The following is a 13,560-nucleotide window of genomic DNA, read 5'->3' as shown; positions in this document are numbered from 1 at the left end:
AAGCGGGAGGAGGAGGCCGGGGGCGGGGCTGGGGGCGCCGTCACGAGCGCGAGGCACAGGGCGGGGGCGCGCGCAGAGGTCCCCTCGCGGCCCAGTGCGACCCGCGCTGCCTGCGCCAGCTGACTGTTGTCCTCCCTGCGCGCAGCGGTCTGGACTTGGACTCTTGTCCGTCTCTCGCGTCGCCAGCGCCTGGCTCAGGTCTGGTCCTTGGAAGGCGCTCTGGAAACACCTGTGGCGCTAGAGCTTGGCGACAGGCGACGCGGAAGAGACCGCGCGCTTCAGGCCACCATCCCTGCCTGCCCCCCAACCCGTGCCAGGCGCTTGGGAAACAATGATGAATATGGAGCCCGCCGGCTCCCAGCGCAGCTCTGCCTGCCGCGCCCTGCGCCGGCGTTCCCCGTCAGGGGTGGGTTCGCTCCCCCCCAAAACCCAGGAAAGCGGGGGTGGGGCGGTGCAGAGAGCAGGTGGTGCCCCGCTCAGAAACCATGAAATGCGCTCAAAGCACCAGGACCCAGCCAGATGCTGCTAAAAGGTGAGGAGGAAGCCCATTACCTATCTGTGGGTCCTAACCCCCCGACTAGCCCACGATCTGTCTCAATGGCCGAAGCCACTGCCACCTCCACCTCTTGAGCAAGCTGGCCTCTAGTTCATGCCAACAGGGCACTTCGCTGCAAGTGGCGACATAGTTCAGGCTCTCTAAAGAATAGAGTTTTTGTAAACTGAGCTATTAAGTATATATATAAAGGAACACCTAAAAGCAGAGTTCTTAACTTAGACCTCCTGGATATCCTGGGTAATCTTGGCTGCCAGTCTGTGAAGCTTCTGCAATAGGCTGCAGAGTTTTATGTGTCTGCATTTTTCTCAGGAGAAGGTTCATGGTTTTCATGAGATTCCTAAAAGAGTCAGTGATCCCAGAAAGGTTAAATATCACTGATGTTTTAATGTTTATGTATTGATTTTTGAGAAAGAGACAGAGAGAGAGCATGCACAGGGGAGGGGCACAGAAAGGGAGAGAGAGAATCCCAAGCAGGCTCTGCACTGTTAGATCATGACCTGAGCTGGATGCTTAACCAAATGAGCCGCCCAGATGCCCCTAAATAATACTGATATATATTTTAAAAATTTTAATGTTTATTTATTTTTGAAAAGAGAGAGACAGAGTGCAAGCAGGGGAGGGACAGAGAGAGAGGGAGGGAGACACAGAATCCAAAGCAGGCTCCAAGCTCTGAGCTGTCAGCACAGAGTCCTATGCGGGGCTCAAATTCAGGAACCATGGGATCATGGCCTGAGCCAAAGTCAGATGCTTAATTGACTGAACCACCCAAGTGCCCCAATAATACTGATGTTAAAGACTATCCTAAAGGAAAATGCCCATGGCTACCACAAATAAGGGTAAATACAAATGGAAATGTTGGATTTGGAGCTCCTACTCAGGTGATCTTACCTGGAGATTTTTGTTGGCTCTGGAGTCTAGACACCTGCTTATCTTGATACATCGCATAAATCAAAGATGGCTCTCAAACTTCAGTGTGTGGAGTCAGGGAAAAGTGGTTGCCTCTGAAAACTGGACAATTGGGTATGGATCTGAGTATTTGGTTTTTTTCATTTATATCTTTTTGAAACTTTTGAATGTTGGGGTGTTTGCTTTTTTCATTTATATGTTTTTGAACTTTTGAATGTTTTAACTGTGTGTTTCACCTATTCAAAAAAATAATTGTTTCAGCTCATCCCAAGGAAGCTTATTAGAAATTGTTTTCCACCTCCATCTCCCTGGGATTCTGAGTCAGTAGATCTGAGGTGGAATCCAAGAGCATGCATTTGAATGAGTTCCCCAGGGATTTCTGATGTGGGCGGATCATTGACCACACTTTGACGGACAGTGAGGTGGAGGGAAATCTTGGGCTTTGGGCGTCAGATCCACTACAGAAATCCCAGCCCAGCCACTCCCTAGCTATGGGAACTTAAGCCACCTCACTTAGCTTCCTCTTGGTCATCTGTAAAATGAGGATAATAATCCCTAACTCACTGACTGAGAATAAAAATCATGTCTGTAAAGTACACTTGGCATAGTAGGTGTTCAGTAAATATTTTCTAGTTATTTAACTAGAGGGTGCTCCGTGAAATGTTTGATGAAATGAATTAAACAGAGGCCCAGAGCAGGAAGAGATGAGACCAAGGTTAATAAGATTGGAAAACAGCCACAACAATGGGAAAAGCTCAGTGCCTGCTAGGTATGTGCCAAATGTGTTTGCAACTCCAAGGAAGGAAGCCAACTATTAAAAGTTTAATGATATGTTTTGACTACTGCAATAAAGGGATGATAGGATCTAAGTCAGCTGCCAGAGTGAGTGAAGGTGTCACAGAGCAAGGTTGGGGGAGGGGGGGTGCCTGGGTGGCTCAGTTGGTTAAGAATCCAACTTGGGGGGGGGGCGCCTGGGGGGCTTAGTCAGTTGAGCATCTGACTTCAGGTCTGGTCATGATCTCACAGTTTGTGGGTTCAGGCCCTGCGTCGGGCTCTGTGCAGACAGCCGGCTCAGAGCCTGGAGCCTGTCTTTGGATTCTGTATCTCCCTCTGTCTCCAACCCTCCCCTGCTCACGCTGTCTCTCTCTTTCTCTCTCTCTCTCTCTCTCAGAAATAAATACAACATTAAACAAAATTTTAAAAAAAAGAATCCAACTTGGGCTCAGGTTATGATCCTACTGTTCATGCGTTCAAGCCCCGTGTCAGACTCTGTGCTGACAGCTCAGAGCCTGGAGCCTGCTTTGGATTCTGTGTCTCCCTCTCTCTGTCCCTCCTCTGCTCATGCTCTGTCTCTCAAAAATGAATAAACATTTGAAAAATAAAATAAAATTTAGAAGAAAACATCATCTTTTGACAACCCCAAATAAAATAATAGATCATTGAAGTTTCTCAGTGATGGAGTAGATGGGGAAATTCATAAGGACTGATCAGGCTGATGTCAGTTGAATCTACAGATCCATCTCACATCACTGAAAGTGCAACAACAGGATATTATGTGGTTCTGGATGTGACCCAGTAGGAAACACACAGCACCACTTATGAATTATTTTTAGTCCCTTTTACTCCCTTTTCCCTCCAAAAGAAACTTCTAAACCTGAAACTAATCAAGCTTCTAGCTTTATCAGTATAAAAGAAATGCAGGAGACAGAGGAACATGCTGAATGACCCAAGGAATAGATCAGTTAAATTCATAAAATAGCAAAATCTAACCAGCAAAACTAAAAGGCAACCAACGGAATTGGAGAAGATATTTGCAAATGACATATCAAAGGTTAGTCTCCAAAATCTATAAAGAACTTACCAAACTCAACACCCAAAAACCAAATAATCCAGTGAAGAAATGGACAAAAGACATGAATAGACACTTTTCCAAAGAAGACATCCCGATGGCTAACAGACACATGAAAAAAAGCTCAACATCACTCATCATCAAGGAAATACAAATTAAAACCATAAAATAGGAATATCTATATTCAAATGACCTACTGTATTCAATAAATACATGGCCTAGGAAAAAAGATGGGAAAAGGAAAATGTTATCAATTTTAAAGACTTAAGAGACATATTAACCAGATGCAGTATGTGAACCTTGTTTAGATCTTGATTCAAACAAACCAACTGTAAAAAATATATTTCAGGGGTGCCTGGGTAGTTCAGTCAGTTGAGCGTCTGACTTCAGCTCAGGTCATGATCTTGTGGTTTATGAGTTTGAGCCTCGCATTGGGCTCTGTGCTGACAGCTCAGAGCCTTGAGCCTGCTTCAGATTCTCTGTCTCCCCCTCTGTCTGCCCCTGCCCCTGCTCATGCTCTGTCTCTCTCTGTCTCTCAATAATAAATAAGCATTAAAATTTTAAACATATATATATTTTTTTTTTCAGGGGCAATTGAGTAATATTGAACAAAAGTGGGTTTTAGGGTTGGGGCGCCTGGGTGGCTTAGTCGGTTAGGCGTCCGACTTTCGCTTAGGTCATGATCTCGCGGTTCGTGAGTTCGAGCCCCGCGTCGGGCTCTGTGCTGACTGCCAGCTCAGAGCCTGGAGCCTGTTCCGGTCTGTGACTCCCTCCCTCTCTGACCCTCCCTTGCTCACACTGTCTCTCTCTCTCTCTCTCCTAGAAATAAATAAAAATAAAAATATTTAAAAAAAAAAAAGTGGGTTTTAGGGGAATATTAAGAAATTGTTAATTTTGTTATATGTGTTATAATGGTATTGTGAGTTTTTTAAGGATTTATCTATAGAGATACATTCTGATGTACTTACGAGTGAAATTATATGATATTTAGATTTACTTTAAAATTTTTTAACATTTATTCATTTTTGAGAGGCAGAAAGACAGAGTGAACAGGGGAGGGGCAGAGAGAGAGAGGGAGACACCGAATTTGAAGCAGGTTCCAGGTTCTGACTGTCAGCACAGAGCCCAACACAGGGCTCAAACCCACAAGCCACGAGATCATGCCTGAGCCAAAGTCAGACAGCCAACTGACTGAGCCACCCAGGCAACTGGATTTACTTTAAAATAATACAGCTTGCATAGGGGCACATGTACCCCAATGTTCATCACAGAACTCTCAACAATAGCCAAATCATGGAAAGGGCCTAAGTGTCCATCAACTGACAAATGGATCAAGAAGATGTGGTTTACTATACAATGGAATACTACATGGCAATGAGAAAGAATGAAATCTGGCCATGTGTAGCAACATGGATGGAACTTGAGGGTGTTATGCTGAGCGAAATAAGTCAGGCAGAGAAGGACAGATACCATATGTTTTCAAACATAGGTGGGTTAGGAGGAACTTAACGGAGGACCATGGGGGAGCAAAAGGGGAGAAATACTTGGGGAGAGGGAGGGAGGCAAACCATGAGAGACTCTTGAATGCCGAGAACTGAGGGCTGATGGGGGGGTAGAGAAAGGGGAATGATGGGCATGGAGGAGGGTACTTGTTGGGATGAGCACTGGGTGTTATATGAAAATCAACTTGACAATAAACTATTTTTTAAAAATTTAAAAAATAAAAATAAAATAAATAAAATAATGAAATGAAATGAAATAATAAAATAAATAAAATAATAAAATGAAATGAAATAATAAAATAAATAAAATAAAACAAAATAAAACAAAACAGCTTTAGGGGCACCTGGGTGGCTCCGCCTGACCTCGGCTCAGGTCATGATCTCGTGGTCTGGGTCCGTGAGTTTGAGCCCAGCGTTGGGCTCTGTGCTGACAGCTTGGAGCCTGGAGCCTGCTTCAGATTCTGTGTCTCCCTCTCTCTCTGCCCTTCCCCTGCTTGTGCTCCCTCTCCCTCCCTTCTTCTCTTTACCTTTCTCTCTTTCTTAAGAATAAATAAACATTTAAAAAAATTACCAAAAAAAAAATACAGCTTTAAAAAAAATGGGTGGGTGGGGAGCAGATGAAAAAAGAATGGCCAGGTCAAAGCTGGGTGATGGGTACAAAGGCATACATTGTATTATTTTCTCTGCTTTTGTGTAGGTTTGAAAATTATCATGAAAATGCCTTTGTTTTACAAATGTTGGGCCTTTTACAGAACTCACCTCCTACCTTTCCAACAACCCTGTAAGTTCCCCTATGTTTACATAAGAGGAAATTGAGGTTCATAGAGCTGAAGACCTGCCCCTAATCATACCATGGGCAAATGGGAAGCCAAGATTCAAACAGCAGGTTTTTCTGTCCACAGAGCCTGTCCACCTATGCCAGACACCTGCCTCCCACCCCCAAAAGAAGCCTCCCACCCCTGAAAGAAGCCTTCCCTGGATGTCTCTGAGGACCTTAGGAACAGGAAAATGCAAAGAGTGACAGTCAGTGAAGGCCCTTGTGAGCTGGAAGATCCTGGGACAGCTGATCCAACCTCATGCCACAGAGCTGGTCACAGCCACCACTTACACCTGGGGTCAGTCCAAGGTCACATTGCTAACTGGATAAGAACCAGGCCTTTCAGTTCTCATTGGTCTTTGTTCAAAATCCAGACAGATTCTCTTATAGACTTGTAGGCACAGATGTTGACAGTAGTTTGTGCCTCATTTTCTCCAGGAAAGGATATGTATGAGCTAAGAGGGAGGCAGGACAGCAGGTAGCTAAGGGCACAAGTATGGAAGGAAGGCCTCTGTTCAAGTCCCAGGTTAGCCGCTGTCTGGCTGTATGCCCATTAGGGAGTACTTCGTAAAATGAGTTGGTGTGGGTTTCTTCTAGGACACAATTAGGTCTGTCGTACCTCTGGCCCTTTCACTAAATGAGAATATCTGGCTGGAAGCCCTGTGTGAGAGAGAATCATAAATAACAGAGTCAGGAGGGCTTTATTCTGTGGCACCAACATTCACACTGCAAGCTCTAGGTGACCTCAGATATTTAAAAACAAATGTTTTTAATGTTTTATCTTTTTTTGAGAGAGAGAGAGAGCAAGTATGAGTGGTTAGTGTGTGTGTGTGTGTGTGTGTGTGTGTGTGTGTGTATGTGTGTGTTGAGAGAGAGAATCCCAAGCAGGCTCTACGCTGTCAGTGCAGAGCCAGATGCAGGGCTCAGTCCCATGGACAGGGAAATCATGGCCTACGCTGAAATTAAAAGTCGGACACTTAACAACTTAAGCCACCCAGGAGCCCCTGACCTCATATTTAATTCAGTTTCTTTAGAGAAGAGCCATACTGTTTTCTGCCTGGGAGAAATGTTACCTGTACTTTGGAAGCTTGAGTATAGAGAAGGGTAGGGCAATGAGTTGGAGCAGTTATCCAACACCCCCCATTCCCATCCACCCCAGGTTGTGAGTTTATTATATACTGAATAGATACAAAAGAATATTATAAGATATGTGTAGGGCATACAAATAACAGTATAAGTGACGTCCATGAGCTTACTAACTAGCTTAAGGAATAAAATCTCCTATTTTTAGTTCCCGTTTCTCCCTCCTCCCTGCTTCTATAACCTGTTGACTTTGAGCCCAAAGCCTCCCTGGGTTCTTTCAAGCCAGCTGATTCCTGTCTCTTCTTTAGTTGGCTAAGAGAATGTTCTCAACTGCTACTTCCACCTGATTCATTCATCAAGAGCTCTCACTCTCTTCCACATTCTAAGCACTTGTGGAAATTTCTCATTCATCAGTTATCCATCTTTATTTAAAACTTAAACACCTCAGGGGCACCTGGGTGCTCAGTCGATTGGTGTCTGACTTCGACTCAGGTCATGATCCCCTGCTTGTGGGTTCGAACCCCATGTTGGGCTCTGTGCTGACAGCTCAGAGCCTGGAGCTGCTTCAGATTCTGTGTCTCCCTCTCTTTGCCCCTCCTCTACTCGTGCTCTATCTCTCTCTCTCAAAAGTAAATAAACGTTAAAAAATTTTAAAAGAAAAAAACCCTGAAACACCCCAACATGGCCTTACCAAGCCCTCTTAATTCTTTATCTCCAACAGAATTTATTCTCTTCTAAATGATTTCTTTAGTTTATTTCTGTCTCCTCTTATTAGAATGTAAGCTCCAGGATGGCAGGAGTTTTTGTCAGATTTCTTTTACTGCTCTACCATCAGGGCCTAGAAGAAGACTTTTCATATAATATGACTTCAATGAATACCTGTTGAATAAAGTCTTCTTTCTAGTTCTCTTTGCTGTTGAGTGTTTTGTACTTTTAGAATTTACTATACTTCTATTCCATTGGGGTCTCAAGAAAGATGGGAGCCCAACATGGGTGCTACTAGTACATCCTGAACTAGAAGTCTCAAAGTCAGTGGTTCTTAATGCTGGGGCAGGGGGATCATGGACCCCTATAAGATTTTGATGAAACCTACAGAATCTACAAATCAGCATTTACATCTAAAATTTTACATACAATTCATGAAGACCATGAACTTCATCTTAAGGACCTGTGATCTTAGAACATTTCTGGAAAGATGCATAGAAACCGTTAACTTGGTGGTCCCAGAGAGGAGGAAGTGGGAGTTCTCATTTCATTATATACCTTGGTATAAAGTCTAAGTTTAAAGTTGTAGAAACTAGTTAAATATTTTAAAAGAACCTATGTTCTAGCACTTAAGGGTGATCACAAACTCACATGTCTTCAGGGCCCAGGGAGGTAAAATGCACTTGGCCAGTGGTGGTGGTTGGGGCTGTTGCTAATCAGAACTTGCACACCCCACTCAAAGTGCTTAACTTTAACAGCACAGAAAACATGGTGTTGATCAAACTCAACATCCCCACTGTCAGCCCTGAGAGGACTATTGATTAGCAACCTCTGTTTTGCCCTCTGCTTAGAGTGATAGAAATCCTAGGTTGTGTTTGAAAACCTTTCTGGGTAGTCAATGATAGAGTATGCAGAATCTCTGAAGCAGTAGAAGGAAAAGGAAAATAGAAAACATCTTGGAAATGACCTGGGAACTCCAGAGAAAAGGTTGGTGGTGCATGACACAAATTTCACAAAGGAGTAGCCAAGCCTCCCTTTTGCCAATTTGTCCAGCCCCTCCCCAGTGGGACCTCCAGGTCCCATCAAGGAAAAAGGGAGGATGGCAAACAATGACAACACCAGGTATGAGACAGATGGGGTGGGTCTAGGTCCAGGAAAAGAGAGCTAACCTCACTCAGGGCAGGCTTCATGAAGGTGGACCAGGAGCCAGGCTCTGAAGGGTCTGGACTGAATGTCAAATGGAAAGGTGGGAGGGCTATATTCCTAGCAGTGTACACAGTAGGATCAAAGGTTCCAGATAGAAAATCAAGAGGCCTATTTGGAGAAGAGATAATTCCTGAGGTTTGGCTCATGGGAAGAAGCACAGGAAATAAGCTTGGAAAGCTAGGTTCCATAAGATCAGGTGCTCATAGTACTCTAATTTGCCTTTTGAATGAAGCTAAGGAACTGTTTTTCCCTGTGACCACTTCATCCTGTAGAGCCCATGTACTTGGCCCCATAGAACTACCAGAGGAAGGCTTGGTTGGGATCCCAGTGACTGGTCACTGCTCCATGACCAGGTTCCCACCAGGTACTCATTGACTTATGGAGGCTCCAAGGCCCCTAATGGGCTATGGATGTATCTCAGTCCAACCTCTTCCTCCTGAGCAATTGACTGAAATTCAGTGAAGAGAGAAGTCCACTAAGACCCAGAGATGGGATGTATGTTGCCCAGGGTCTCAGAGCAAATTGAGGGGCTCACTCTCCTCTTTTTTGCTCAGGCTTCCCCTTTACAAAAAAAGAAAGCATATTTATTTATTTTGAAGGAGAGACAGCACAAGCAGGGGAGGAGCAGAGAAAGAGGGAGAGAATCCCAAGCAGGCTCCTCACCATCCGCATGCTGCCTGACATGGGACTTGATCCCACAAACCATAAGATCATGACTTTAGCTTAACCAACTGAGCCAACTAGGCGCCTGTACCAGGCTGCCTCTTGAGGTTTACAAATCAACTTCAAATACATCACAATGATTACACTCGCCACCACAATCCTCTTCACATTTACCCCATGAGGTGCCAGGCCTCATACCATGTTCCTGATGTGAGCATTAGCTCACTGAGTTCTAAGAACAAGCCCATAATGTAGATACCACTATTATTCCCGTTATCAGATGAGGAACTAAAGCTCCAAGGTAGGGGAGTGGGTAAAATAGCTTTCTCCTGAGAGAGAGAGCTGAGATTCTGACTCAGAGTCATCCAAATACAGAGCCCACATACATCAGATGAACAAAACTTCACTGTGAAGAATGAGGACACATGTAACCCTCAAGGCTTGTAAGCAGCACTTCAAGGGGCCAAAGAGTTGAACAGGGCAAATGCAACCCAAATAGTTCTTCCTGTAGAACCCAAAGAAGGAACCAGTCACCAACAGCCAGGGTTTTCATCTGATTCATTTTTCCCTCCTTGGGACTGTTCAAATGTAAGCTCCATGAGAGCAAAGGATTTGAGCGACTCAGCAGCTGAGAGATCTAATGTGAACAGAGGGCAGGATGGCATGTGTACTTAAATGACAGTGACTTGGTGACAGAACCTTTAAAATGCTCCCAGATGCACAGACTGGCTAAAGTAATCTTGTTAGGAGTTATTCTGCCAAATGATAAATAACATTAGTAAAGCAAAACTCAGCCTGAATTATCATTTGGTATAAGCCTGGATAAGCTAAGAGCAGGACTGTCTCCCATCCATTCAAATGCAGGTATTTATGGGGCATTATGTGTGCAAAGCCCTTTGTCACATCTCAGGAGCTGAGAACTGGAAGGAAGTGCAGGTATCAGCCACCAGGTTGCAGGTGGGAAAGCTAAAACCCAGAGAAAGTTTACCTGAGAAGGTACGAGCCCCAGGCCTGCTCCCAGCTCTGCTCCCCACCCCCACCCCTGCCAGGCCTCGCAGCCCTGCAGAATTCCAAAGTCAGCAGCTGGACCAGGCTCTGTACAACACCCTGAGTAACACTTCTCCATTCAACAAGGGGCTGGAGAGGGATAGGTCCCCACCTCTTTGTGTTACGGGTCCCCAGGAATTGAATGACTTGGCCTCCCTCCCAGACCCCAGGACACAAGCTTGTGCCTTCCAGCAGATCCTGGCTGAGCTCACAACTGTCTGCTGACCCCTTGTGGCTACTGTGGGATCTGTCCTGGCCCAGTAGCCTGGGCCTCGGTTGCTCCTCTGGGACATTCTGGCCTAGTAACCTCACTTCTCAAGGCATTTCCTACCACTTACCTTGTGGAGTCCTCTCTACAATCCCAGGAGGCCAGGAGAGCTAGGATCTCCACTCCTACTTTATAAATGAGTGGCAGCGTCCTGCGATCCAGTACCAAATCCTCCATGAATTCCTTACCTAACTTTGACAAGTCAGGTCCCCACTCCTAGCCTCACTTACCCACCAGTAAAATAACAGAAGTGACTTGCACAAGTCAGCCCTAAGGTTTTTTCTTCACCCCAGAAAATCACAAAGTGGAGAGGTAACTTGCCCAAGGTCAGAGTGAAGCCAGGCAGAAGCACTCCCAGCCAGCAGGTCACCCCACTTCCCCACACTGATCAGGAAAACTGAGAGATATCACAGCAAAAAGAAAGAGTTCTTCCACATTTGTGTTCTGATTGTGTGGTGAAGGGCCACATGGTTGGTTGAATGGATGGATGGATGGATGGATGGACGGATGGATGGACTACTGGGGTAGATATGTAAGAACTTTGGGTTCACTCTGAGCTGCAGCTGTAGCAGCCAGCTGCCTTCCCCTGCTCCCTGACAAGCTGTGGCTATAATTCCAGCTTCCTAGCCCCTTGGCAGCCTACTCCACATCCACCTGCTGGGGTTCTAAAGCCACTACCCCTGTCTGACAGCCTGGAGCTGAGACCTGCCATGAGGCGAAAGCCTTCCTCCCTGCCATGTCACTGACCACTGTGGTCGACAGTAGTAGCCCAGGAGGAAAAGTCAGGGGCCAAGGCCATGAACAGGCCCACACAGAGCAATTCCTCTGCCAACCTCTGTGGGTATCCCTCACAGAGCAATTTCTGCAGCCAAAAATGGCTAGAATTGAGTTTGGTGCTCACAGTGAGGCCAAGGATCACCAGAGTGACTGGGTGGTATGGAAAGAGTATGCCTTATGCATCTGACAGCCTGGCTCAAACCTCCTGACTCTGGGAAAGTTCCTTAGCCTCTCTGCCTTGGTTTTCTCACCTGTGAAATGGGCATAATACCTGACAAGTATTGTGAGGACTGAATGAGGTAAAATATGAAATGCTTTGCATGTAACAGGTGCTTGGTAAATAGAAGTTCCCTCCTTTTGCTCCAGGTGATGGAGAAATTCTGGAAGGAAAACAAGGTCCACTGTGCAGCCAGTATGTTTTATAGGCTGGGAGTTTTTTCCAAATACTCTAAAGTAGTGACATGCATGTGGTGATAGAGGAGGAGCGAATTAAATATATTTTCAGCAAGAATTAAAGGTGTGCTCAAATAGACATGATCCCTTTCAAAGAGATTATATCATCTGTGCCCTGCCCTTAGCATAGTTCTTCAGAGATTTCCTGAGGGTGAAGCTGGGAACATGTCTTCAGAGCTAATGGGCTGTAGGTGGGACTCCTGTGCCTGCATCCCCCTCATCTCCATCTCCCTAACCCAGCCTAACTCTCCCTAAACAGCCTATCTATCCCAGGATCACTGACAAGGTCTACTTAGCCACCTGGCAGAAGGCAGACTTGGGCTTTAGTACAGCTAGTATTACAGCTGAGGCTCCTGCAACACCATCTGTGAAATCATGCTCCAGAAGGCTTTAGGCCCCAGGCCCTCCACTTTCAACTAAAGTAATAAAGACGGGGAACTTAACACATGGTGGTCAGGAGATGGTCTTCAGAGTGAGACAAGCTTAGGTTGGCCTTTGTCACTTACTAGGTGCCCAACCTTAGGCAGGATTCTTACTCTGAGCCTCAACCTCTCACCTATAAAATGGGGCTGATAAAATCCCCTACTCTGTCATTGGGAGGATTCAATGAATCATGTTTGAAAAGAGCTGAGCCTTGTGTCTGGCACATGAGTGCTAAAGAAATGTTAATACGGCAGAAGTCTTGATTACCAGAATGAGCTTCCAGGCAAGATTTCATTTGAACTAATAGTTTCACACGTGCATGCATGCATGTATGTGTATCCACTGAACTAAAGAATCTCTAAACCTCCTTAGCTTCAAGATTCTATTTCTTGAACAATATCTTCCCATCTAACATCCCTACATTCTTTCCCTGCTGATTTTTCTTCTCTTTAAACTTCTTTTCCCTCCCAACAATTAAGTGGACTCTCTAGAATTCCAACATTTCTTGTTCCCTGCTTAAATGCAACAACCCCTGGTTTTTAATGCAAAAATGGGAAGGCTCAGAGAGAATGCATTATGTGAGATCCAGGAAGTAGGGAGACCCCAGGGACAGTTTGGAGAAAGAGGGGCTGGGCTGCTCTGTGTGCCCTGTAAAAACTCCAGGATCCCCAAAGCCTTTCCCCTTTCCTGGCACATCAGCTGATAGTCAAGGGAAAATATTTGCAGAAAGGAAACAAATACACCAAATTTAGGAAAGACACCAAAGCGCTAGCAGTGGTTGATCTAACAGAAGAGGTTTTTGGCAGATGTGGTATAATTCTCGTATGATAAAATTTAAATATTGAAAATATTAAAATAAAATTTAAATACTGAGACTCAATTATTCTAATCAGTTGTGATCAGCCAAAAAACAGATAAGAGTCAGGAAAAAGACTGCTTTTTACCCCTACTGAAAAGCTCAGATGGTGAAAAACACAGATGGTGTTGCAGGAGCACACTCCAGTTCTCAAAGGAAGACCAAAAAGGAGGACAAAAAAACATCATGAACATCTCCCCCTCGCCCTCCCCAGGCCTCCTGGGCTGGGGACTCCCGGATATTCAGCTTAGAGGAAGGCCTGCTGCCAGGCAGAGAGACTGGAGAGAGGCGTGGTGAAGACAGGAGGAGGATGACTTCCTGAGGAAGACTTCCAAAAGCCACTCAGGGTACTGATGTCCTTACCTAGCAGGTGTTGTGATGTAGAATGACCACTCTGTGGCAGTCAGGAAACCTGCTTCTAGTTTTCTGCCATTAACTTGCTGCATCAC

Source organism: Hyaena hyaena, unplaced genomic scaffold (genome assembly GCF_003009895.1).
Source record: "Hyaena hyaena isolate Hyena2069 unplaced genomic scaffold, ASM300989v1 scaffold_19, whole genome shotgun sequence".
NCBI classification, from domain to species: domain Eukaryota; kingdom Metazoa; phylum Chordata; class Mammalia; order Carnivora; family Hyaenidae; genus Hyaena; species Hyaena hyaena.
Note: the sequence above shows the minus strand (reverse complement) of the source record.